The sequence below is a fragment of the Microcebus murinus genome, chromosome 8 (assembly GCF_040939455.1).
Source record: "Microcebus murinus isolate Inina chromosome 8, M.murinus_Inina_mat1.0, whole genome shotgun sequence".
Taxonomy (NCBI): Eukaryota; Metazoa; Chordata; class Mammalia; order Primates; family Cheirogaleidae; genus Microcebus; species Microcebus murinus.
The window spans coordinates 51,060,917-51,087,309 of NC_134111.1; the positions used below are offsets into that span (position 1 = coordinate 51,060,917).

At 39.3% G+C, this 26,393-nt stretch overlaps 1 protein-coding gene across 5 annotated transcripts in view; it reads left to right on the plus strand.

Moving 5' to 3' along the window:
• The window catches only part of RAPGEF4 (Rap guanine nucleotide exchange factor 4), a 286,204-nt gene that overhangs the window by 91,072 nt on the left and 168,739 nt on the right, over positions 1-26,393 (plus strand). The window contains exon 1 of one of the 5 annotated variants that reach the window (XM_012781953.2): positions 13,357-17,074. The exons of 3 other annotated variants lie outside the window; for them this stretch is intronic. The gene's annotated coding sequence lies outside the window, so the exon portion shown is untranslated. Of the gene's footprint in view, positions 1-13,356; positions 17,075-26,393 lie in introns of those variants that run through there. One more of the 5 variants, XM_012781952.3, reaches the window with a different exon arrangement.

The window sequence follows — 26,393 nt, forward strand, 5'->3', positions numbered from 1 at the left end:
TACTCGGGAAAGGCCAAGTAAGTCTTAGAGGACTGAATGAAAAGTCTGTAATTGGTGATTCTCACATCGTGAGCACCAAGTTACTTTTATTAAGTTAATCATTGTGAACTTAGATACAGATTTTAACCCAGATGAATATTATTGTTCTTTTATAGGAAAGAAAATCCAATGGAAAAGTACCAGGTGAGGTAGCCCTCTTCTTCCTCTGTAGGTCCTTCCTTGGGGAAACTGATTTGGGGCCTTAGAGATCACTCAGTGCATCCCTGTTTTTACAATTAAGGTTCCAGAAGCAGGTCCAGAGATCTTATAAGGGTTTCCCCAAGGCCACCATGCTAGGCATTGGCAGAGCCAGGACAGCCTTGGTTTCCCTCTTGCTGGCCCAGGGCCTGCCTCTGTAACATAATCTCTGAATGGGAATTAAAAACAAATGTGATAAAGTCTTAAATCAACAGTGTTTCTAAAACTATTTTGAGATTCTGATGCACATTACAGACCCTTTCCTGAGAAAAATGCACATATACACAACATTTGGGATATAATCTTGGGCATGAACTTCCTGAAGCTTGTGCAATGACAACCATCATGGTCCCCACTTTAACAAGTCCTGATACAGATGGTATTTGTCAAGAAATGTTCTGCCTATTTCTAAACCCTCCCATAGTCTAATTACACTTGAGTAATTACAAGATTGCAGAATGTGGATAGTTATTGCCACTTCTCAAAATGCCCATTTAGGATTTAATTATTAACGAGGGAACAATTCCCAAAGCAGACATCCAAATCCACATATTGGCTGAACACACGCACACACACACACACACACACACACACACACACACACACATGAACTGTTAATTTAAAAAAGCATCTACTTTGCTAAATATACAGGCAGTTTAAAGACTTGAAAAGTTTGAATTTCCTACAACTACTTGATCCTCCATTGAAAAATTAGTTTGATTGTCCCTCATTCTTCTACCATTTTCATTTGTATTAATCACCTGTCATAGTGTATCATTTATACAGAATCTACTGTGTGCATTTTAGTCTGGAGGTTAGAAAATTAGTTATCCAGGAAGTATATGTAGACCATGTGTTATGTGTAAGATATTCTCCCATCCAAGTACTAACCAGGCCCAACCATGCTTAGCTTCTGAGATCAGACGAGATCAGGCACATTCAGGGTGGTATGGCTGTAGACCTATATAAGATATTCCGATACAGGTTGAGAAGGGGTTTCCAAGAGGACATGGGCATGTCTTTTCTGCCAAGGAGATTATGGTTCAGTTTGGGGGACACAATGATATTCTCATATAGTAAATGGTAGGTCTTTATTGAGCACTATTCAGGCTTCAAGTTAGAGAGACAGAAATTACTTTTAGCTGAGCTTCACGAAGGAGGTGTAAGGTCTTCAGTGGGCTTTGAGAGGTGGGTAGGATTTGAGAAAGCCAAAGAGAAGGGAAGGGTATTTTAATCTGTTACAGTTATCTATTGTTACACAACAAACTGTCCCAAATGTAGTCCCCTGAAGCAACAACAATCCCTTATTTTCTTGTGGATCTGCACTTTGGAAAGGGTTTGGAGCCAAGAGGGAGATGAGCTTGCTTCTGTTTGGGGGCCACGCAGGAGGATGACATCCACTGAGGCTTGCTCCTGGCATGTCTGCCAATGGGTGCTGACAATAGCTGCAGCTGTTGACCAGAGCACCTCCCTGTGGCCTCCCCATGTGGCTACTTGGCTTCCTCCCAGCACGGAAGCTTGGTAACAAGAGCCAGGGTCCCAAGAGAACCAGGCAGAAGCTCCTTCAGTTTTATGACCTACCTTGGAGGTCATTCATTGCCACTTTTGTCATAGTCAGGTGCATCTAGATCCAAGCGGGGGAGAACGTAGGCCTCATTTTTAACACCTTCATGTCACATGGTAGGAAGGACATATGGGATGGGAGATACTGTTGTGGCCATTTGGGAAAACACGGCCTGCCACACAGGCCATGGAATGGTAGGAGTAAGGTTGCAGAAGTGATTGAGTTAGAGGTATTTGGAGAATCAGTCTGGGTGGAGCAGAGAAATTGTAGATGGGAGCCTGGGAAAATGGGTAGGAGTGTAAGCTAAGGAATCTGGGGTTGGTTCTGCTGACCCTGGTGAGGCTTTAGAGTTTTTGACGTAATCACAGAAGTTGTTAACTAGAATGATCTGTCTGTGGCGTGCAGGATCATTTGGAAGGAAGTTGGAGGTACCATTAACTGAGAATTTATTACAGTAGGCTAGATATGCCAGGATAAGGCCTTGCATAGGGTGGAAACTAGAGACATTGGAACAAAGAAACAGGAATGAGAAACACTGCCAAGGAATATATGATTTTGAAAATACTTAGGAGGAATAAGACAGCAATAATGTCACTGTTTTGAGCTAAATAAATATATAGGCTGTATTATTAAAGAGATTGGTAGAAAGTTTTCCAGCGCAATCTGCCAGGGGCGAGTCAAGGTGTGCACACTTGGATAATCGGTGATTCCTGAGCTCCCACAGTGAGTTCTGCACAGATAAAGGATGTAGTTGATTTAAGTGTATTTATGAAATTAAGACTTTCTTTCAAAGTGGTGTTATGTAGTTGTTTTATTTTATCTTCAGAGTAGTCTTTTGGGATATTACTATAAGTCTCAGAATCCCTTATCTACAATTCTGAAACCCAAACAGTTTTGAAAACCAAAAGTTTTTGTGAGCTCTTATGTCAGTAAAACCTGACCCGAATGGATGTTGAATAGACATAAAGCTATTTTTAGTCTCTATCCCACTTCATGTGAGTATTCATATATTTTATTGTAGAAATTTTATGTATTTGATTTTGGGATTCTGGACCTGAGTCTTCATTTTATAGATGAGAATACTGACACTCAGAAAATTAAGTATTTACCCAAGGCATACACTAGGATCTCTTCTCTATGAAGGCCAATCTATAAAGGCCTTCTTGTGAGCACCAACACAATCTCCAAAGCTGTACATATGAAATGTTTGCAGATCTTTCTCTGACACCAACTAGTGGGAAATCTTATCTCTGAAAGGTGCTGATATTTTTGCTATTAAGTTACAAATCCTATGAAGGCAGAGACAGTGTTGTTTGCTTCACCTATAGAAGAAGCTTAATCTTTGAGGTTGAATGTAATTGCTATATGAATTCTGCATTTTGTGGGTTGATGTGTACACACTGTGTGCTCTGACAGTGCCCAGACTTGGAGACTCAGAGCAGGCACAATCTCCCAAGGGCAGAATGGCTGAGGCCTCACCCTGTTCTTTCTTGGGAACCTCATCTCACTGTCTCACGCCAGACCTGTGAGACCTGGGGCAGAGGCTGGGTTAAGTCTCCCAAGCCTCTGATGGCTTTCAGGCGCTCATGGGAGAAAAGGCCCTGGAGAGTGAGGCACTCAAAAAATAAAGACACACTCCATCTTGGGCTTTTCTTTTTTTTTCTTTTTTTTTTTTTTTTTTTGAGACAGAGTCTCACTTTGTTGTCCAGGCTAGAGTGAGTGCCGTGGCGTCAGCCTAGCTCACAGCAACCTCAAACTCCTGGGCTCGAGTGATCCTTCTGCCTCAGCCTCCCGAGTAGCTGGGACTACAGGCATGTGCCACTATGCCCGGCTAATTTTATATATATATATATATATATATATATATATATATCAGTTGGCCAATTAATTTCTTTCTGTTTTTTTTTATAGTAGAGACGGGGTCTCGCTCTTGCTCAGGCTGGTTTTGAACTCCTGACCTTGAGCAATCCGCCCGCCTCGGCCTCCCAAGAGCTAGGATTACAGGCGTGAGCCACAGCGCCCGGCCCTTGGGCTTTTCTTGTAGGAAGGCAGGCTCTGCTTTTCATGGAGAGAAAATTACTTCTGGACTTCTTGCCTCCTCTCATTTGCCTCCTTCCCTTCCTATGTCCCATAGTGAATCAGCTGTATGCTCTCAAGCATGAGATTCAATTACTTTTATTGTTAGGCTTGGCTATGATTGTCTTTAATGGTTAGAAAATTATCTAACATCTAAAAAAAAACACAATTAAAAAATTCAGCCACAGGGTATCCTTGTGATTTTTGGCTGCCAGTAAAGAAGTATTTCCTCAGAGGAGTTCTTCGCGACATTTGACATTTAGTACTTGCTCTCCAAATTTTATTTCACAGATGGAAACCTGAGGGCTCTGTTTTTTCTAAAATATTTCATTCAATATCAGCCATATTTTAATCCACCCCAAAATGAAAGGATCAGTTTAATGTCCTCTTTGAGGTAGAAAATAATTTTATAGGTGATAATCCTTACTTTCTATGTGTAACATCAAGCAAATAAAATATATGAATGTCAACCATGTTCAGATGCTGGTTCTAGCATTAAATAAATTGGCATCCTTGGGCAACTTGCTAAATACTTCTGCAACCTGGCTTATTATTGGGAAGAAGGAAAGAAAATTTTAACCAGCCTTACAATCTTACAGACTGTATGATAGGAATATTTATACCAGTGATCTTAGCAAGAACAAGTTCTCTGGGACTTGTCATTGATAATAGTGACCTAGGGCATTTGCAATAGGGATCGTGTGGGAGTGATTCCAGGCCAAGCTGGAGCTTCTTTGGGTTAGATGGGAACAGGGAGTCCTCGAGTTTTATGGCCCTATAGTATTTCTGCCTGAGCAACAAGGGTTTCATAATATGCCAATGCTAATTACATTACAGGAGAAGTCTTCGCCTCTTACAATTTCTGGGAGCCAGGAAGCCTCGATAGCAACACCCAGTGAGATGGCCTGACAGCTCGGGGAACATCCCTGCCTGTGTTGTTTTGCATGATGCCAGCTAGTTTCAAGTGGGCAGGATTAAACTGCAAACCAAGCCCAGATTTTTTTTTAATTTAATTAATGTCTGATGTTTGCCAACCAGGGGGAAGGTGATAGAGTGCAGCAAACAAATTGCTTAGAGCTGTGCTGTCACCTCTGGACAAAGACATCCTGACATGATAGAGCTGGGACAGCAGCTGGCCCCTCTGTGGTACCAGGGAATGGATTTGGCAGAAGGAAAGGGGATGTGAAAATGTTCCAGAAACACGGCCTATTTCCAAGTAGACTTTTAATAAAAAAACTGTGGTAAGGTCTACATGACATGAGCTTTTTTACCATCGTAACCATTCAGTGGCATCAAGGACTTTTACAATGTGGTGCAGCCATCACCACTGTCTAGTTCCACTTTTTTCTCACCGTATAAGGAAACCCTCCATCCATTAAGCAGTCACTCTGTGTCCCCCTCCTGCCTGCACCTGGCAACCACTCCTCCGCTTCCCTAGACATTTTAGGACAGTGCGGTGGTGCAGGGGCAAGGGAGACACTGGGGCTGGCAAATTGGAGTTGGAGGGTCTTTTCAACTCTGGGCTCCTGTCTTTGTTTTTTTCCAAGAACATAGCAAAATAGCAAACACCCCCATGGCAGCATGAGGGCAAACCTGTAACTTATGACTCCCTTTGCAAACCTTTTAAAACAACTTTATCGAGGTGTATTTTATATATCAGAAAATTCACCCATTTCAAGGGTAGTTCAACGACTTTTAGTACCTTCACCAGGTGGTGCAACTGGCCCCATAATCCAGTTTTAGAATGGTTTTGTCTTTCCGATCAGATCTCTCAGCGTGTTTATAGTTAATCCCATTCCACCCTCAGCCCCAGGCAACCACGGATCTACTTTCCGTCTCTATTCATTTACCTGTTCTGAACATTTCATATAAATGAAATTATGTGATGCATGGTCTCTGCACCTGGCTCCTTTCACCAAGCATGTCATTTTTGAGCGTCATCCATGAGGTAGCATGTGTCCGCAGTTCTTTTTACATTGCTGAATATTATTCCATCAACTGGATATACCATATGTTATCTATCCATTCCCCAGCAAACATTTTAAAAGAAGTTTCTTGTCTGTAAATTCTGGAGTGTTGAGTCATTAGATGGGCTCTATGATCCTCCCCCTCCCAGATTCTGTCCAAAAAAAAGCCACAGGGCAGATCTGAATTCTTAGACCATTCATTGATTCAGCAGAGGTTTATTTAGCCTTCGCGGCACACCACGGGCTGTGGGAGACATGGGGATGTGGTCCTGCACTCTTGGGATTTCTGCTCTGATGAGGGAGACAAAGCCCTGCTCACAAGCCCATGTCCTTGAGAAGCAGACACTTCCCGCTGGGACTGATGCTTGGTCACAGGCAGCTTTCTCTCTCCCCTCCCTTTTCCATGCCACTCCGCAGGTGCTCTGTGCTCCTCCCAGGTGCTCGCATTCCAGCCTGAGCTTCCAGCCCATGACTTTGGAATTGCGTGTTTGCATGTCTCTCCTGCCTTGGAATGTGAGCAACATGAAGACAGAGCCGTGTCTCTTCGTATGCCGAGCGTGGTCCATCCAGTGCCTGCCATGTGGAAGGTGCCCAGTGTTAGCCGATGAGTGACGGGCCAGATGAATCCCAGTCTGGCAGAGATCAGGAGCACCCCGGCTTCTCCTGGCCTCTCGAGTTCCAGACACGCTTGTTCTCCCCCCTCTAGTCCCGAGTTAGCCGCGGCAGGGTTGCCTCTTCAGAGTGCAGCGTGAGCGCAGAAGAGGAAACACAGCAGTCTAAAGTTCTCGTGGCTCCTTGGAACGCAGGCTTGACACTGCCACAGACATCTTAATAGTGTTCCCAGGGTCACCCTGGGGGCAGACTATTTAGGGAACAACAGGAAGATGGTCTTGCATGGCAGGTAGCTAGACCCAGATGCCAGAGGTGGTGACTCCCCAGCCTGTGCTCAGGCCCCTCCCTGTTCATGCTGCCTCCACCCGGCCTCTGGCTCTCGGCCTCCTCCTAGGCTCCTGCCCGCGGTCATCTTGTCTGACCAGATGGCCGGGACACATCGTGTGTGTTCCTGTGGGACGCTGAGCTAAAGGTGGAAGTGGAGAGACCCAGGAGGCTGAACCAGGCAAGGTGCTTCATGTGGAGGAGAAAGCAGGTGGTTTTTTGAGGGCTTTATTAGTTGCCAGTGCTGGTGGCTGGGTTCTACTCAGTGTCCCATCAAATTACTGGGATAAAAAATTTAAAAAGAGCAGAGATATAGATGTGCTTAGTCTCAGAGATTACTTGAAACTTTCAAGAGATTATAATTATTTTTAAGATTATATTATTCAATAGGTCCGAGTATGTATATGTGATCTACTTTAATGTTTTAGCCTTGTCTGTCTTGGGACAACTGGGGATTTTTCTCCTTCTGTGGACATGTTTATTGCTATGGGTATTGATTAGGGCCCATTGGTTCGGTTCATCATACACATGTATTTCATGGGCGGTGGGCGTCATACTACTGCGGAACTTCTACTAGGGGTCTCCATGGCCCCACGCCCCTCACAGAAGGACTCTCAGTGCCTGGGCTGGGTAACAGCTTGCTGGGATTCTTTTCTTAATGGTAGACAAAGATTGAGAGGCTATTTGAAAAGAAATTACCTTGGGTTTGGGTTGATTCTATTATTGATGAACATCTTTACCATTTAAAATGTACTCATGCTTGAGGCACCCAAATACGTTCTATAAATTCTAAATTCATTCACAGAGTACTCTCTGAGCCAGCGTCCAATGAAAATGCAGTGACACCTGGCTCTACTCCTGTGAATCGAGAGTCAGGGTAGATGTTCTTTGTTTAGCCCTTCTGATGCTTTGCATTTTAATTCACATTAAATCCCTTCTGTTGAGTTAGTAGTTTCATTTTTAGTATAGAAATCAAGTTTAATTAAAACTTACTTGCCATTTAAAATGATAATTTGTTTGATTTAGCATTCTTAATTACCTTGAGTAAATTGCCCATAGAGGCTCACATAATTCATTTGTTTGTTCAAAGTATTACTGTGCCATTTGCATATTTTGAAAGACACCACTTTAATGAAACACCGGGGTGGAGTCAGGGCAAATGCTAAGGGGTGGTCTTTCCGTCCTAGTCTGTTTATTCAGCTGGAAGGTTTTTTGTCTTACTGAGTTTTCACAAAAGATCAAAGTTTTAAAAAGCTTCGGTGTTGGAAAATCATTAGCAATGAAGTGTCTGGAGGAAGGAGGTCCAACCAGGGCCTGCCACCTCTGCACCCCCTTCAGCTGAGATCTCTTCCTGCAAACTCAAAGGTGTATATAATCGAATCATATTTCTAATGCATTAGAGGAACTTACAGTAAGTTGGAAGACTTGTCTGAATTAGTGAAAAAATGTGATGTTGAGTAAAGGTAACTATTTTATTATTCTGAGTGTATTATAACCATTAATCAGTGTTAATAAATATCTATAGCAGAAGACTTTAGAAAGCATACTAATAAATAGGTAAGAATGATTTCTACTTGCATAACAATTATTTTAGGTTTTATATATGGGTTTTAGCTCATGATCTTTGGAAGTGTCATTTTGACTGTTCTTTGAAAGCTTTTCTTTTTTTCTTAGTAGCAAGGAATGAGGGATTTCTTTATGGTTCTGGATAAGTTTGCAGGACGTCTTGATTCAGTCAGTCTCTGATTTATTGATTTTAGGTAATTCCAAAGCCTAATCATTGGTTTACTGCCTACACTTTAGAAAACTGATTTATAGTTCCCACTATAAAAAACAATATGATAGACGTAATAGAAGACATTCCATTAGTTTAAATATCTCCAGCTTTCCTATTGCCTATAACCAAAACGTGGAAAACATTCTACGAGCCCTTCATTAGTGTTAGTTATATACTAAAAGCATCTCTGAATCATGTGGCCAGAAGGCATTATCTCAAACAGGGAGAATTCTCTCTTTTATACTAAGGGACTTTTTTGTAGAGAAAGTATATATATGTGCATTTTATGGAATATTAGTAATGAAAGTAAAATAGTAACAGAGTCAGTTTTTGATGTTTGCAACACAACTAAGTGATCTGTGATAAAGGCAGAAAGATTGCTCCCTCCAGCGCCTTGTTAAGCCTCCATCCTAATGTGCTGTCTTTGTACAGGAAGGCACGGCTCCTGGTCCAGCACTGATAGGGCATGCCCTTTTCTGTCCTTCCTCAGTCCTAATGGAAAAGACACCATCCTGGCATCCAAGAGATCTGCTTTTCTCAGTAACTCTGTGACCTTGGGCAAGTTGCTTAACTTCTCTGGACCTCAGTTTCCTTACCTGTAAAGTGGTTGTTTATAGATGAATTAGACATTATCTAAGGTCATTCTAAGTAAAATTCTGTGTTTCTAGTGGTAATGGATTGTCTCTGATCCATGTACCTCTCTACTGCATCTCCATGAGTTGGAGAAACCAGTTCCTGGAGTCATGGTGCTGTCAGAAGCATGAGCTAGAGCTAAGAAGACAGGCTTCCGGGGAATCAAGCCCCTTTCCTTCTTAGTGCGCTCGGTTCTGTGTAACTGATGATAGACTGAACCTTTGATTTGACCTGACTTGTGTTTTCTTCTCCCCATTTCCCTTCTTGGGGTGAAGGGGGATGGGGATGCTGGGCAGGATCTTAAAGGTAAAAGCATCTGGAATAGGATCTTGACATCTAAAATAAAACTCTAACTTTGTTTAAGGAACTCAAAGGAAGAATTCCTTTAATCTTATCTGACTCAGAAAAAAAAAGAGTAAACATTGTGACTTAAATATTGATATATTTTTTGCCTTAGTAAGGGGTTCTTCTTTATTTTTAATTACAAAGTAAAAATATTAATATGTTATTAAAATTCAAACAATATGCAAAAGACATAAAGTGAAAAAGTAAAATTCTCTCCACTCCCACCATCTAGAATTATCTACTATTAATTCACACTTTCATTTCCATGCTTCCAGACATTTTTCTATGCACGCATCAATGTGATTATTATATTTGAACATATTTTTTGCCTTAAAATTTGAATTATACTACAAATATAATTATGCAAGCTGCTTTTTTTACTTAAATGTCTTTCTTGGATATTCTACCATGAGTACTTATAGATCACAACAAGGTGTGTGATCATTAAAAACAATAATGGATTTGTTTATATAACTACCTAGCTATATTAGATCATATACAAAAGCAGTAACTCTGTAGACTGTGTCACATTATAACATGCTTCATCTTTCTATTTTAGGAATGCCAGTGAGGACTGGTCATTCTTTAGGCATCTCAGTGTTACTTGCCCTGAACTTTGTCATAACCTGAGTCCTAGGATGAAGATAACTTTATTCCTTAAGGTAGTCTTTTCTTAGCTATTTTGATGAATTGTCAATAAGCTGATATGTAACCCTTCTCATATTTTATATTTAGATGTATTTTTTAACTTGTCTTAATACTTATATAGTGTTCACTGTGTGTCAGGCACAATTTTAAGCACATTTCAAATTTAAACTCATTTAATCCTTATACCAGCTATATGAGATAGGTATTATTCTTATCCCAGTTCAGATTCCTTATGATTCTTGTATATAAACAATCATGTTGTCTGCAAATAATGGAAGTCTTATTTCTTCCTTTCTAATCTTAATGCATTTTATTTATTTTTCCTGCCTTCCTACACCAACTAGGACCACCAGTACAAGGGTGAATAAAAGTAGTGAGAGTAGACATCCATTCCTTGTTCTTGATCGTAGGGGAACACTATTCAATGTTTCATCATTAAATATGATTTTAACTGTACATTGAGGAAGTGCCGTTTTATTTTTATTTTTCTGTGAGGTTTTTAAAATCACAAATTGGTATTAAATGTTGTCAAATGCTTTTTCTGAATGTATTAATAAAATTACTGGTAATATGGTAAATTACATTAGTTGGTTTTTAAATGTTAAAACAGTGTTACATTTCTGAGGTAAACTAGTTGGTCATGATATAAAAAGGATGATTGTCCTTTTTATATATTGCTAACTTTGATTTGCTAGTATTTGTTAAGGATATTTGTGTCTATGTTCATAGATACTGAACTATAAAATTTTTTCATATAGTGCTGTTGTCAGACTTTGGTATTAGGGTTATACTGGCTTCATTCTATTTTCTCATGTTGAGTAAGATTGGTATTATTTTTTCTTAACTGTTTGATTCAATTCACCATGAAACCATTTGTAGTGGAGTTTTCTTTATGAGAAAGATTTTGATAACACATTCAGTTGTTTGAATAGATTTGAAGCTATTAAGATTTTCAAGTTCATCTCATGTTGATTTAGGTAAATTGTATTCTTCAAGGAAATTTGTCTATTTTATCTAACTGTTGGAATTTATTGACCTAAAGTTGTTTATTATAGTTTTCATTCCTGATAGTGGTAATTTGTATTCCCTCTTTTTTAAAAAAAAAATTTCTTGATCAGTCTAATTAAGAAAGTCTAATTAAGAATTAAGATCAAATTTCTTGATCAGTCTAATTATCAATTTTGTTGATCTTTCAAAGAACTGACTTTTGGTTTTCTAAAATTTTTCTATTGGGTTTCTGTTTTCTATTTTGTGAATGTCCGACCTTTTTAAAAAAATTATTATTTCCTTCCTTCTACTTACTTTGGATTTAATATGCTGTTTTTTTCTAGCTTCTAAAGATGGAACCTTGGGTCCTCACTTTTATGCTTTTCTTCTTTTCCACTATAAGCATTTAAAGTTACAGCCTTCCTCTAAGCACTGCTTTAACTGTGTCCCACAAATTTTGATACATTGCATTTTCTATTTCTTTGTATTTAAAAGATATATAAATGATGAGTTTTGCTTTTTTATCTATTCTGACAATTTCTGTTTTTATTAATAATTGGAGTGTTTAGTATATTTACATTTAATGTAATTATCTATATGATTGGATTTAGGTTTGCCATTTTGCTATTTTTTTCTTTATCCCAACTGCTTTTTATTCTTCTATCTTGTTTCTTTTTTCTTTTCCCATTATTTTGGATTAATTGAATAGTTTTTAGAATTCAACATTAGTTTGGTTCTCCAGGAAGCAGATGCCAAGATGAAGTTATAAGTGCAAGAGATTTATTGGGTGCAATCCCAACAAAAATTGAAGAGGAGAGAGAGAGCAGGAGTCTGTCTTCTGTGAAGGGGACAGAAGGAATGAGGATAGGGTAGAAGGAGCCTTTGACTGCTCTGCAGTTTTGAGAAAATTTCTGTAAGCCTGATGAAGGGTATTGGTGCAAAGATTGCCTGTAAACAAGTTGTATATTGGGCAGAAATGACCATGTGCTAGTATTCCTGCCATGCTCAATTATTGTCCAACTTTGAAGGACATAGCTTTGATTCATTCATAATAGATCTCAAGGCCTCTGTAGTTGGACACTGTCAGCTGATTGGCAAATTTTTGCTAAAAGGGAGATCCAAGTGGGCACCTTCATGGCTGCCACAGATACCATTTTAATTTTTCTATTGGATTTTTAATTATATCTCTTTGTGTAATTTTTAGTGGTTGCTCTGGGAATTACCACATATGTTTTTAACTTTTCACATTTTAGTTAGAGTTAATATTGTGCTGCTTCTTGTCAAATACTGAACCTTGCAACAGTATAGTTCCATTAACTGCCCCCAGCCTCTGCGTTATTGTTTTCTTGCATATTTCATCTATCTACATTATAAACTCCACAATATGTATTATAATTTTTTATTTCAATTGTTGTATGTCTTTTAAATAATTTAAAAAGGGTGTATGTATCTATCTTTAATGTTTCCCCACATATTTACCATTTCACGTGATTTTCATTCCTTACTGTGAATCCAAATAAATAGCTGGTGTCCTGTACCTTCCATTTGGAGAACTTTCTTCAATGTTTCAAGTCATGCAGGTCTTCTGGAGATTAAGTATCGTAAGTTTTGTTTTTCTGAAATTATCTTCATTTGGCCTTCATTGTTGAAGAATATTTTTGCTGGATATAGAATTCTAGTTTGACTATTATTGTGTTCCTATTGGCACTTTAAAGATGCTATTCCATTAAAAATAGTCACTGTTGCTTTTGATGAAAAGTCAGTACTATTATAATTTTCTCCTATATGTAATAATCCATTTTCCCCTGGTTTCTTTCAAGATTCTGTCTTTATTTTTTAATTATAGCAGTTTAAATATGCTGTGCCTTGGCATGGGTTTTTATTTTGTTTTGTTTTTTATTTATCTGCCTTGGGGTTTGCTGAGATTCTGGAATTTGTAGAGTTATGTATTTTTTAACCCAATTTTAGAAAACTTGGGTTATTGTTTCTTCAAATATTTTCTTCTGTCTATTCTCTTCCTGTCCATCTGGAATTCCAATTACACATATGTTAGACCTTATGCTAGTATATCCTATTGGACCCTGAGGTCCATTAAAATTTTTTTTTCTCTGTTCTTCAAATTGGATATTGTTCTATTCCTCAAGTTCACTGACATTTTTGTTATTATTTTTACAATCTCTTATTAGGTCCAGTGAACTTTTTTTCAGGTATTATATTTTTTTAGTTCTAGAATTTCCATTTGATATCTTTTTATAATATAGCTTCTACTTCTTTGCTGAGATTTCTTTTATGCCCTTGAGCATAGTTAAAATAGCTGCTTTAAAGTCCTTGTCTGCTAATTCTAATATCTGCATCATCTCAGAGTTGGTCTCTTTTGGTTGGTTTCTTTTGAGGATGGGTTATATTTTTGTTTCCTTGCATATCTAATAATTTTAGAATGTATCCTGAACATTGTGAGTGATACATTATAGAGATTCTGAATTCTGTCATATACCCTTAAAGAGTATTGATTTTTTTGTTTTTGCAGGCAGTTAACTTGGAAGAACTCAAATTCCAATTTTGTCTTCCCTGTAACAGACAGCAGCAGACATCTCTGTTCAGTTCTTTTCTTCTTAGCTGGGCTGCTTGGAGTCTGCTACACACATATATAGGGCTGGGCTCAGTCAGAGATTTGATCAGATCTTATGTACTGACTTTGGGGCTTTCCCTCTGTGGCTAAATTCTCTTCTCATCGCTTCTCTCCTCCTTCATTTTCCAGCTGCTCTCATGTCTCTGAACTCTGTTCTCTGGTTCCTCAGCCAGTAAGACCACAGGCTGCTATGTGAGTCTGGCCACACTGTGGGACTGACGGGGGCCTGCTCTTAGATGAAAAGTTGTAAAAATTGTGTAATTCATCAAGTGCCTTTCTTTTAAGTGTCAATGCCCCTTTAGTTGCTGCCTCCTCTCAGTCACTCTCCAGATCCTTCAGATAATTTTCTGTTGTTGCTGCTTTTAATATTTTATCCAGGGCACATCATTGTTGTCAGTGGGTGGGCTGGTCTGGTATGAGTTACTTTGATGACCAGAAGCAGAACTCTATTTTCACAATTTACAGGTGAATTTATATCTCACACACGCACTATAGTGAGTTTAAGTATCTTATCTAAGGTCATACAGCTGGCAAGTGACAGAGCTGTGATTTGAACACAGGCAGTTTGGTTCCCAAGTCTTAGGATTTCTTCTAAGGGGAGGCTTGACTGATGTGAATTATCAGGATAATGGAAAGAAGTTTAGGAAATATTCTGGAACTTGTGGGGCTTTATGGTATCAATTCCTTATGCATCAGACTGATCCTAAGATCTCATTACTCAGTGAATACGTCATATGTCTTTGGATGTTTATTTTATATACAAGTTTATATATAAGTTGCATGAAAGAATAATGCTGCTCTTGGTTAACTGCGAAGTTGTTGTAGATCTTTAGTTATGAAAAATCCCATATGTTCAGAGTCCTGTGATGTTGAGCATCTTGGGCTGTCTTACTTAGAAACGGGTGAAGTTTATCATGTGGGACTTTCAGTGATTAAAATAAAGAGAACTTTTGGAGGAAAGTCATATCAACAGTAATGTAATGAATATATATGAGTTGTTTATTGAAGAAACTCAAAACCACAGTTATGGGATAAACAGTTGACTTTTCAAAATGTGATTTAGCTGATGTGAGCCATAGGCCTTGGCAGCATAACAACAGGACCAAGCTTGAGCAACACTTGTTTTAGAGTTTCTGCTCCTTCCTGATAGCTTCCCTTTTTCTCCCCTAGCCTCAGTCAGTTTGAATTAACATTCATCAAATGATTGATTTCATCTTATTCCTATTGCCCCTCGATTTTATCTTCACTTTGCATTTTCAAAGTCTGGCTTGTTCCTTATTGATTTTGTGATAGTTCATAAGCTGATTTGTAGTGTAGTGAAATCTTGTTCATGTGTGTTATTATAATACTTTGAAACTGAAGGAGAAGGCCCCTATGTATTTGCTTTTGGAATTCTCTCGGCATCCCTAACCAGTGCTCGGATACCATACTCGAGTGACTGGCCAGTAAAGAGCAGGGGTTCGATACTGATTGATTGATGGTTCTGAATCCCAGCCAGTCAATTCTGGGAAGGTGGGCTTATCTTCCCAGTGAAATAAAACTGAGCCCTTCAAGGCCATGATAAAGATTTTGGCTTTCATCCTGAGAGTAACGGGAAGCTATGCAGAGTTTTAAGGGGCTGAATGACAAGCCCAGATTTAAATTTTTAAAATAATTTCCCTGGATGTTTATGGAGCAGTTCAGTATAACCAAGTTCTAGAGTGTAGAAATTAATATAAAAATTAATAAATGTTTAAAGTTTAACTGAAGGATATGATGTAGATGAACTGATACCCTGGGTAGTCTTCAAACAGCTGCTTCCAAGTATTATTTCTCCTCACTGACATTTTGAAAAAAGCTGAGAAGCACAGAGTTTGAGATTGCCTTTTTGTTTTTCCCTTGGGGGATTGGGAACCTGGAATGTGAGTATTTTGCATTTCTGATAAGAGACATTTTACTTTTATAATGAAAAATTGAAGCAATGCAAATATCAAAGATTAGGGACTTGAACATTATAAAGGTATTAGCCGTGGCAAGTCTATACTTTATGCCTACATGGAAATGGGCATGTTATACTTTGTTAATTTTAAAAAGCAAAATTAAAAATTCAATAAACATATTTAAAATTATGAAAATAATCATGTCTTCTCTTAACAAAAATACACAAAAATAGAGATGAAACTTATTATACTTTATTCACCACATTCTGTTGCTTAACAACTGTTTAAAAGTTTTGTTCCTTAAAAAAAGAAAACAAATATAACATTATTTCAGTAATCACTGCAAATCTGAATTAAAAAGGCATTGAGATGCTGCTAAGGACAGCAACATTTTCAAGAGATTAAAAGTATAAAAATGTACTCTGATATTATTTCCCCTTCCCAAACATTTGTGGAAATGGAGAAAATTATAAATATATCTTAAAGAAAGGAATTGACAACTCACCAATTAAATATAGCCTTTAGCTGCTGTTTCAGCTGCTCTTTGTCGATAGCAGGTTACAGCAAGGTTAATAATGGTTTGTTTGATGGGTTTCCCCACGTTTTTATAGGATTTAATGCTTCTTGTATGCAACTTGCTAAATCATAGCACTCATATACCTCATTAAGATAAACATTTAAGTGTGCATATGTAAAAGAAATATTGATGGAAAAAGAAAGAGATTTCTCAGAAAAAGAGTCACCTAATGATAAACTGTGCCCTGGGCAGTGAGTGAAGTATCAAGTGGCTCTGTTTTTGTAAATAGTGTCGATTCTGAATTCTGTGCTGAAGAACTGGTAAATGACAGCTCTCTCTAGTATTTCCGGAGGCCATCTACTGTTTCAGAGCATAAATCGTAAATATACCTTTGAACTAAGACCGTCTCGCTGGACCTATCCTTTTGCGGCTCTGACTCCCAGTCTCAATGGAATATTGAAGGGGAGGCTCGATAGAATAAACAGTGGAATCCTTGTCCGGGAATGACTGCCTGGCAATTGTTTCATGGAAAACAGGGAGGGGTGGGGGACAACAACCCTGCTCTGTTCACTGGCTCTTTAATTTAGATTACCAATGATAAAGCTGGGACTCGGGCTAAAGGAAGGTAGGATGCACACGCAGAAACATTAGTGCTAATATGCTGCAGAAAGCCAAGATAAATCAGTCCAGCTCTCATACATCACTCAGGGAGAAGCTGATTGCAACTTGACCATGTGCCTGAGTAGTCCCATCAGTGAGAAGAGCAGAATATGGATTAAAAAAAACTAGAATGTACCCTTAGGGCTACTGCCGTGCTGGACCTGGGAGAAGTGTCTGGTGTAAGTTTCAACTTGTTTTCTCCATATATTTACCTGCGTGTTCACAGACAGGGAGCTTGTTTCTCTTCTCTGTGTTTTCATGGAAGCCTCAAGCATGTTTATTTACAGTAGTAGACTTCATTTTGTATAAATGTAATAGTAACCTAATAAAGTTCTTAACAGAGGACAGTTTAGCCCAGTGTTTATCCAGGAGAGAAATGTAGAAAAAGTGATGGCTGTCATAACTGTGTGTAGGAAGCCTGTGGGTGAGTTTTGTTTTGTTTTTTTTTGTTTTCTGGGGAAGTAGGGGTTAGAGGGCTAGATTTTAAATGAAGAACTCCAGTTATTTTGCCATTCTTTTAAAAAAAAATGTATTTGTCACTCAGCATTTCACTCCTCCTGGGGTCTTTTGTTTTGAAAAACTGTGTTTAAATATGTAAGCCAGCCTGCTCGAAACGCATTATATTTTATGACTGGGATGTTTGTATTGTTTCATATCTGTTATTAGACAAAATAATCATAAAGGGTGTTTTCTATGGACCTTTTTATGTTCCAAAATTAAGTACAGATGGTAATTTCCAGCAGTTTTAAAAATTTGTCAATTATTTAATTTAGCATCACTTAAGCATCTGCACAAGGAGAAAGCTGAGATGGTACAGAAACTGAATGAGCATTGATTGCTAGCCTGAATTGCATCTTTAAAGTTTTTTGCCTCAAATCTCTGATTTCACAGTTTATTTTTACCAAATTAGATTATCATATTTCATTATCGAGACTATGAATGGGTGGGACGCTCTCAGATATCCTGCATTTTCCGTTAGAACAGTACTCAAAGCGCCTGCTGATTGTTGCTCTGAGGAAAATTCTCATGCCGGCTCACCGAGAAGATTGCTTAAATAATGCATGGGCAAGAGCAAGGCAAGATGGAATTTATGGCCCAGACACTGCGGTCGGGCTTTTGTTCAGAGGAGAGACTACTTCAGTGAGAGCATATAGCCTACACCGAGGCTCCGGGGGAAGCGTGTTACTGAAATTAGTGGCCACATGATGCTGTCCACATGTTATTTCACAACAAGCCTTAAAGCAGTCCGTCTTGGAGCCCATAGTGTGGTGGGAGGGAGGGAGGAAGGCGGAACTCAAAGTGCCAGTCGCAAACACAGTCCCCTGACTGAAAATTCCATGGGACACACATAGGAAGTGGGTGTTATACAGGGCAGACAACGTCCCTAGAGAGAATGGATGTTTGACTGATGAAATGCAGCATGGCAGTCTTGTTTGGAAAGAATAAACCTTGACCAAACTGCAGCATTCTATACACTATGTCTTCCATCTTGTCCTAATTAGAGGAATATGTCTGCTGAATCCTAATCTCTTTAATTGTTGATAGAGCAGGCATGTGATTTGCTATAAATACACATGAGCATTCATTTCTGAAATAATGGCTGTTGCCAAATATATTAGACCGACAGGAGTGCTGGACTAGGGAAGCTGTGCTGAATAGTTGAGTTTTGGAGGTAATGGACCAGTTGAGAATCATTGCACAGCTGGGCCAGCAGCTGCACCCAGTGCTCTGTCAAGTTTGGCCTCTAATTTCCTTGAACTTGTCCTTGTTTGCCAAAATGATGAACGTAGCAAGAACTTGCTTTAAATGAGCCCACTGCAAGCAGAAAAGACCCTTTCCAAGGAGTCTTCGTCAAAGTGTGGAGTCAACAGCAGCGATGGCCAAATGAGGTATTGATTAGGTGATGGGAAGTTTCAATAATCATAAAAATAAAAACCAAAGGCACCGTTGTAGAATGAGGTAAGCTGGCAGGAGATCAGAGTACATTAAAAGGCAGCATTGGGTCATCGCTGTCCTAACTAAAGGACATATGGAAAAATCCCATAATAATATCCAGCAATAGTTATCTTGTGATTAGGAAAAAATAAAGTGGCCTGCAGGTTGGACGGCAGCCCAGTAATCTCAACGCCTTTTTCTTTAACAGTATATTGTTCTGATGTTCTTTGGGACTGGGTCACAAGGAAGTGTCAGAGAGAGCATTTTATATTAAGAAGCATCCTAGGACTAAACAATGCAATTAGTGGCAAGCCGAGTAGAGATGGCAGCAAGGGTTTGTCTTCCAATCCCTGGTCACAGCTTGAGCAAATATTTATTTTAGCACTCAATACATATCTAGCATGTTCTAGATACACACTCTAACTAACTGTGTTAAAAGCTCATTGTGGGTTGAGTGTGGTGGCTCACACCTGTAATCCTAGCACTCTGGGAAGCCAAGATGGGAAGATCGTTTGAGGTCAGGAGTTCGAGACCAGCCTCAGCAAGAGTGAGATCTCATCTCTACTAAAATTAGAAAGAAATTAGCTGGACAACTGAAAAACCAAAAATAAAAAAACGTAGCCGGGCATGGTGGCACATGCCTGTAGTCCCAGGTACTCGGGAGGCTGAGGCAGGAGGATCGCTTGAACCCAGGAGTTTAAGGTTGCTATGAGGTAGGCTGATGCCATGGCACTCTAGCCCAGGCAACAGAACGAGAGACTCTGTCTCAAACAAAACAAAACAAAACAAAACCCTCTTTGAGAGTAGACACTTGGATTTATGCTTCTCTCTTATAAATCCCATCTCTTATAAACTATTGACCTGGATATGATAAGTCCGTCTAGTTACTTGACTTTAAAGAGACTAAATACCAAATCCTTGTTATATAAATGTTTTATTTTTCTGTTACCATATTGATACCCTCCTTCAGATTTGAGGGGCTGGCGACTAGAACACTTGCAAGTTAGGTGATTTGGGACAAAATACTTAACCTCTGGGAAAGCCAGTTCTCTCATTTGTGAATTGAAGAAAGTAACCCTCATCATGCAGGACTGTGAGAGTTAAAAGAGGTGCCAGGAGGTGCTCTCCTGCGCTCCCGGGATAAAGCAGTAAAACTTGCCATATGGGTTGAGTGTGCAGGGGAGTGTTGGGGTGGGGCGGCTGGCTAGGAGGGTGTGACAGTACCTTGAATAAGAATATGACCTGTGACAGGATGGTGCGGGGGAACGAGGAGAAGAGCATGAATCTGAAATATGTTTCAAAAGAGAAATGACAGAATGTGGCAGCAGATTGTGTTAAAATAGGGTGATGAAGAAGAAGGAAGAGTGAAAGTCATGAAGAGGAGGGAAAAGATTATGGGTTTATGATAATGGCAAGGTATGATTTATGTATATATGTGTGTGTGTTCTCTAAAAATCAAAAAGCTAAAACAATATGGTCTTTCAGAGACTTGTAAACTAAGAAAACTAAGTAAGATAGAAGAGGAAATTGGAGTGCTCCAGTTAGCTTATGTAAAAGGAAAGAGGAAAAAATCAATAATAAACCAATATTATAGGGCTATTGCTGACAATAGAGTGAAAATTCAAAAGAATTGCTTAAAATGGCAAATCTATGTTTGGAGTTTTTCCCAGACGAGACCCACAATCATCAAATAATAAGGCTCTTCTGCAATCTTGGAACTTATTTAGGCTTTCCTGAGTTAAAAAAATGCCACTGAGGGGATACAAATAGTGTCAGGGTTGGAAAGAAAAAGAGCATGAGGAATGGAAATTCTCAAAATAGCTTGGTTTTCAGGAGGAAATGGGAGCCAAAAGATGGCTGGTTGACCTTTCACAACTTGACTGTTGATTATGATTTGTCAGAAAGTTTGGCAACTGTTATTCCCTAAATAACTTATTGAGATTTTTAAGGAAATTCAAGCAAGAATCAAAATTATAGCAAATCCCCAACTGGCAAATAGATTGTGGGCTAAAAGTTCATTTACAAGTCCTTTATAGGAAAAATATTGTAAACATGCTTAGGCTACTTTTCAGCAATCTACCCAAAGCACCCTATGGTTAAAATCACAAACATTTGCAATAAAAAATTAGTTGCAAAAATACTTGCAATGTTAGTCATTAAAATATAGGTGATAACCACCAGAATAGAATGTATTTTGAATGCTAGTGTTTGGAGAAAGGCAGGTTAATGACAAGATCATTTGGGCTGTGAGTGTTTTAAAATTTGTGTCTGCCTTTACTGACTACAAGAGACTTTGACTCCTTTAATTTTGAAATGTAAGGATTTCCTTGTCCTTGTTTCAGGTATGTCATGGAGTCTACAGTGTGTGGCATGATTAGGATTGTTTTCACAAGAAAAGGGAGTGAGGATGAGGGGTGACGGGGTTAGAGAGATACCAGAGGTAGCTGGGGCAAACGTTAAGAGAGGAAAAACAGCAGGTTTAAAGAATGGGTGAGAAGGAGATTGTCTGAAGGGAATTGAAGGGAGCGCTGAACATTGAAAAGAGGTGTGTTTAAGGGTCTGCATGTTGCCCAAGGGGAAAGACTATTGGGCCTAATAGCTCTGTGGCTCAGCCACCAGGGGGTGCTTGAGACTTAGAGAAGTGCTCTCTTGCGTCTGCGACTGCTTGTGTGACTGGGTAGACCTGAGGAATCTCCCATTTACTTTCCCTGCTTTAGGTCTCCCTTGTCTTCACTTCCTTCCCTATTCAGTTTGGATACCATGGACTGTCCTTTCAACTATTCTCTTGTCAATATTTTCAGTTCTCCCATTCATTCATTCAATAAAGATCTGTTGAGTGATTCCTGTGTGTCAGACATTGTAGAATTGGATATTTGGAAACGAATAAAACAGACCTGTGCCTGCCCTTGGCACCCAAGGTCAAATACCAACTCTTAATCAATCCATTTGTGTCCTTCTCTTGCCTCCAACCAGGCTGCTAAGCACTGCTAGAGAAAATCACTCTGCCGTCCGGATGGATGCCATGGTAAACTTATGACCTCCAACCTCAATGGACCGCTGAGTATATACCTCAGGGATCCTTAAATGTTTTCGTAATCCACTTCTACCATCCTCTCCAACATCTGCTTGAAGACTTTTCTACTTTCCTCAAATCTTTGACCAGACCATCCCCCTCGTCATTTTCAGCAGACAGCCTGGCCTATTACTGTGCAAGATTTTAGCTTCCTGCCAATAAGTCTATTACCCACATAACCGAAATGAAAAAGCAGCTGTCTTGAAGACAGTTCAACACAGTGCATGCAAGTCAAATCGGACTTCAGGAAGCCTTGGAAGGCAATGGAGGTCTTTACTGAAAGTTTCTTCTGGAGTCAGCCAAGACCAAGGTGGGGGGGGGGCTGATCTCCAAACATGTGGCTGGGTTTCCTAACAATCGTCTTTACCCGTCTTGCTCCTTGAAGTCTGGCTCCTCGTGGCAGCCATCAATTTATCCTCTCCCTCAGCTTTCCTCCTGTTTCTTCGCCTGCTGCCACACTGATCCATCTTATCGCCTCTCTCCCTTCTGTCTTCTCTCACTCCTGTCTGGGTCGAGCTAACTAGCTTATCTCGGGGTCTGTCATTTTCCTGCCACGCCACTCACCGCAGTCAGCACAGGTCACTGATGGTTGAGCCGCAGATTATCCTTTTCCTGAGTGGGGAGAGGAAGGAGTTGCAAATATTGGCAATTTATTAAATATTACATATTGTGAAAAGATTTGTCTCTTTGTACTTGTTTCCCTTCCCCAGGTTAAAATAGAAGAGGTTTTTCCTCGTGTGACTCCCCCACCTGTGCTCTGGGGTTCATTCACTCCCATCCTCCTGGGGTGCTTGCTTTACACACAGTTTCCACCATTCCCTGTATCTGTCACCTTTTCATCTCTAGTAGATCTTTCTCATCTGAGTATACACAGGCTCCAAACACTCCAATCTTAAAAAAATAAGACAAAACAAAACAAAACCTTCATCTTCCCCTCATACCTTTTTATCTACTCTAACTTTATCTCCCCTTTTATAGCCAAACTTCTTAAAGGAATTGTCTACATTTGTTGTGTCCATTTCCTCCCAACCCAGACACTCCTCAGCTCGATATGATCTAAATTCTACCCCAGTCACTCCATGGCAACCCTGCTAGCTGAAGTCATCCCCTGACTACTTGTTCTGAATGTGAAAGAGATTCTCAGTCCTTAATCTTTCTGTAGCATTTGACATTGTGGATCACCTTCCCTTCTGGAAATAGTGTTTTCTTGTAGCTTCTTTGTGCTCTCCTAGTTCTTAGTCTCTGCAGGCTTATCTTCTTTACATCCTATTAAAATATACGTGATATTCAGGGGCACTGTTATTTTCTGACTTTGGGAGAAATAGGGAGGAGGTTCCCTCCATTCCTGTGGCTTCTGTTAATATTTACATGCTATCGACCGCCATGCTGGGATCACCCAGGCCTCGCTGTGGTAAGCGAGATACAGATGTCTTCTGCTTGGACAGTTCCTCCAAACTCAGCTGGGATTTTGACCCCAGAGTGGGGCAAAGTCTGGGGGTGGGCCTATATCTCTGGCTCATACCAATACTTTGCTGCATTACTCTTCCCTCTCAACAAACCTTCCACAAACATGCGCCATCACTACCACCACCAATTTTACTATATTGATCTCCTTTGGGGCCGAAATACCAACTCTAAAATCTTCTTACGAATCTTTAGTCTATTGTTCATAGTGTAAACTTCATGGAATTTGTCCTTCTAATTAAGCCAAAGTTTTGGAATGCAAAAGTCTTTTCTATCTCAAAATTGGTTATTAAAAATGAAAAAGTACTTTGGCTTTGGATAAAAAAATTTATTTAGACACTCAGTTGGCTTCTTTGTTTCCTTCAGGTCTTTTAGTCTCTTGGGGTAACTGAACGACCCCACAGGAGCAATACAAACCTTTTTATACTTTAACCTACACTGGAATGGAAAAGGGAATTGAGTTGGTTTTACTTGTGGTCAGGCGAATCATTCAAGAGAAGAGACTCCTGACCTCTGAACATGATGGTCCAAGAAAATACCCCTTTGCTTATCTAAACAGACTCCCTGTCATCTGACATCACTTTAAAACTGCGAATGATGGGAAGATTCTAATTTTTCAACACTTCACAAGTAAAAGTGGATATATAACTGAAGGTATGGCTATTTGTTGAGTCTTTGTAATTGAATTGTGGTGAAAGACTAAACTAAATCCATTGGCCTTGTCTAGTTTCGTACTGATCAAGTCTGCACAGACTAACATACATCCAGGCCAATCTGTGCAGGTAAAAGGGTAATGTTTAAGAAATTGTTTTGAACCTTTGAGCCCTAACTACATTTTGGAAAGGTTTTATGTCACGTGGAAGAAGTCTAATAATGATTTGGTTCAGAAAAATACATTTTCACATTGCTTTTTTTAGCTTCTTTAAAGCCGGTTTTTAAGAAAAATTTGGAATATATTTGAACTTTCAAGAGATAAAAAGGTGGAACATTTCATAAATTCGAATTGTGTCGTACCTAAATTCATCCAAATTTTAACTGTTAATCAATAGCAAAGAAACTGAAGAGGTGTGACATGCTTCAGTTGTTGGGCTCTTACCAGCCAGGCATGCAATTGCATTTTGAACAGATTGGAACCACATGAACAGATTATCGGACCACCTAACAAAACGAGCATCCCAGTAATCAATCCCTGAAATAATAAAAGCATGAATTAAATGTTTTTTGATCAATATTATTCACACAACTCATATCCTTAATGATAATACTTAACTGAAAGAAAGACCTTTGCTTCAAGGTTCATTTGCAATCCACAGAGAACTCTAAATTTGTTTTGACATCCCAGTGCTTCTGGAAAATACGAGTACTGTATTTCATTTTGTGGAATCAGAGCAGACTGCATAATAATATGCTCTTACAGAGCACAGACTGTCTCCAATTTTTCATTCTAAGTTCTAATAACAGAAAATGTAATGGGAAAGGGGTACAGACGGGAAGGAACCTTTGGAGTGGAGGATTGAGTGAGGGAAGCCGTGTGTATAATTCTACCCTGTTAATTGTGCCTGTGCCCTCTTTAAAGTTATGCCTTTTACGGAGAAATCCAAACGATGGAAGCAGCCATCAGTCTGAACCTGACACTACCTGTTAATTCAGAGGACAGAGTTATAGTTCTAGCTTTATCTTAATTAAGGGAGGCTCTACAGTTTTTCCTCTTCTAAAAGGAGAATGTAGTAACTCTTTTGAAAAAACTAAACTCTGAAATACAGTCGTGGAACCAGTATAAGTTTCTGTTAAGTTGCATTTGGAGCACTGCAGAAGGTAAAGGCTGTTGACATGCTCTTCCCAAAAGTACAAGTGTCAAGGCAAATCCATTAGTAGCCTCGGCCCTTTCTGTAGTGGACTGACACATAGAGCTACAAAGAAAGGCAACTCATCTCCTCCAGTTATTGTTTCCTGCAAAATTTAGCAAGGCTGCAAAATGAGTCCTGTGATATTCAGCTCTTTCTAGGCCTCTGGTGAGGATGGCAATGCTTCCACGGGCCTGACCAATGCTGTTATCATTCCCTCCTGTCATTTTGCCTTTAGAACTCACTGTGATCTTCCAGGGTGCTTTCTGACGTTTGTTCAGAAATCAGAGGGTAGATAGCTGGATAACCATTCTGCCACATCCATATAACAGTTGAGAGCTAGTCTAAGCTGAATAAGACAGAGACTACACATCCTCCCCCTAAACAACCACAGTTCATAACATCAAACTAAAGTCTTTAATTTTATTTTGTCATTTTTGATGCTTAAGAAATACAGCATTCCCAGCTCATAATATTAGCTAACTAATTTCTTTTTCAGGTGAGAGGAAACATTATAGCACCTTTGTCCTTGGAGATTTTTCCTGGTCTTGGAGGCACTGGCTTCAGTTATTCTGTGTCCCTTTAAGTTGTTCATTTACTTGTTTCCATTTATTCATCGACTCTGTGTGCCAGGCATTATTCTAGGCACAAGCATTAGAACAATGAACAAGACAGCCTTATGGTGATGATAAAAGTATACGCCCAATGAAGCCTCTTCAAAAGGCACTTTAAATAACAAGAGCTCAATATCATCACCTTATGTTGTCTATAGCTTTTGTGGAAAAGGAAATTTTTCATTGTTTGTGTCACATACCATAGAGGGAACAGCAGGCTTTGGGTCTTTTGTTTATAAAACCTCAGAAATGTTCTCAACGTGAGGTTATACAAGGTCATTTTAGTGACACAACCCAGGTCTTATCGTTGTTATTCATTCTTTAACATGCACCGACACTAGAAATAGTTTAGAATAGCCTATCTGAAGAGGAGCAACTCTTCAGAATTTATTTTTTCCAAAAGCAGAGGAACTTAGTTTTGACTCAACTGAATCTCATGACTTGTAAGTTACTGTGCACATTAGAAAGGCCTGGCTTCCTGCTAGAGTGTTTGCCAAAAGATGAAAAGGAACACAAATAAAAACACCCAGTCAAGGGTCTGGCATCTCGTAGGTTCTTAGTAAGTGTT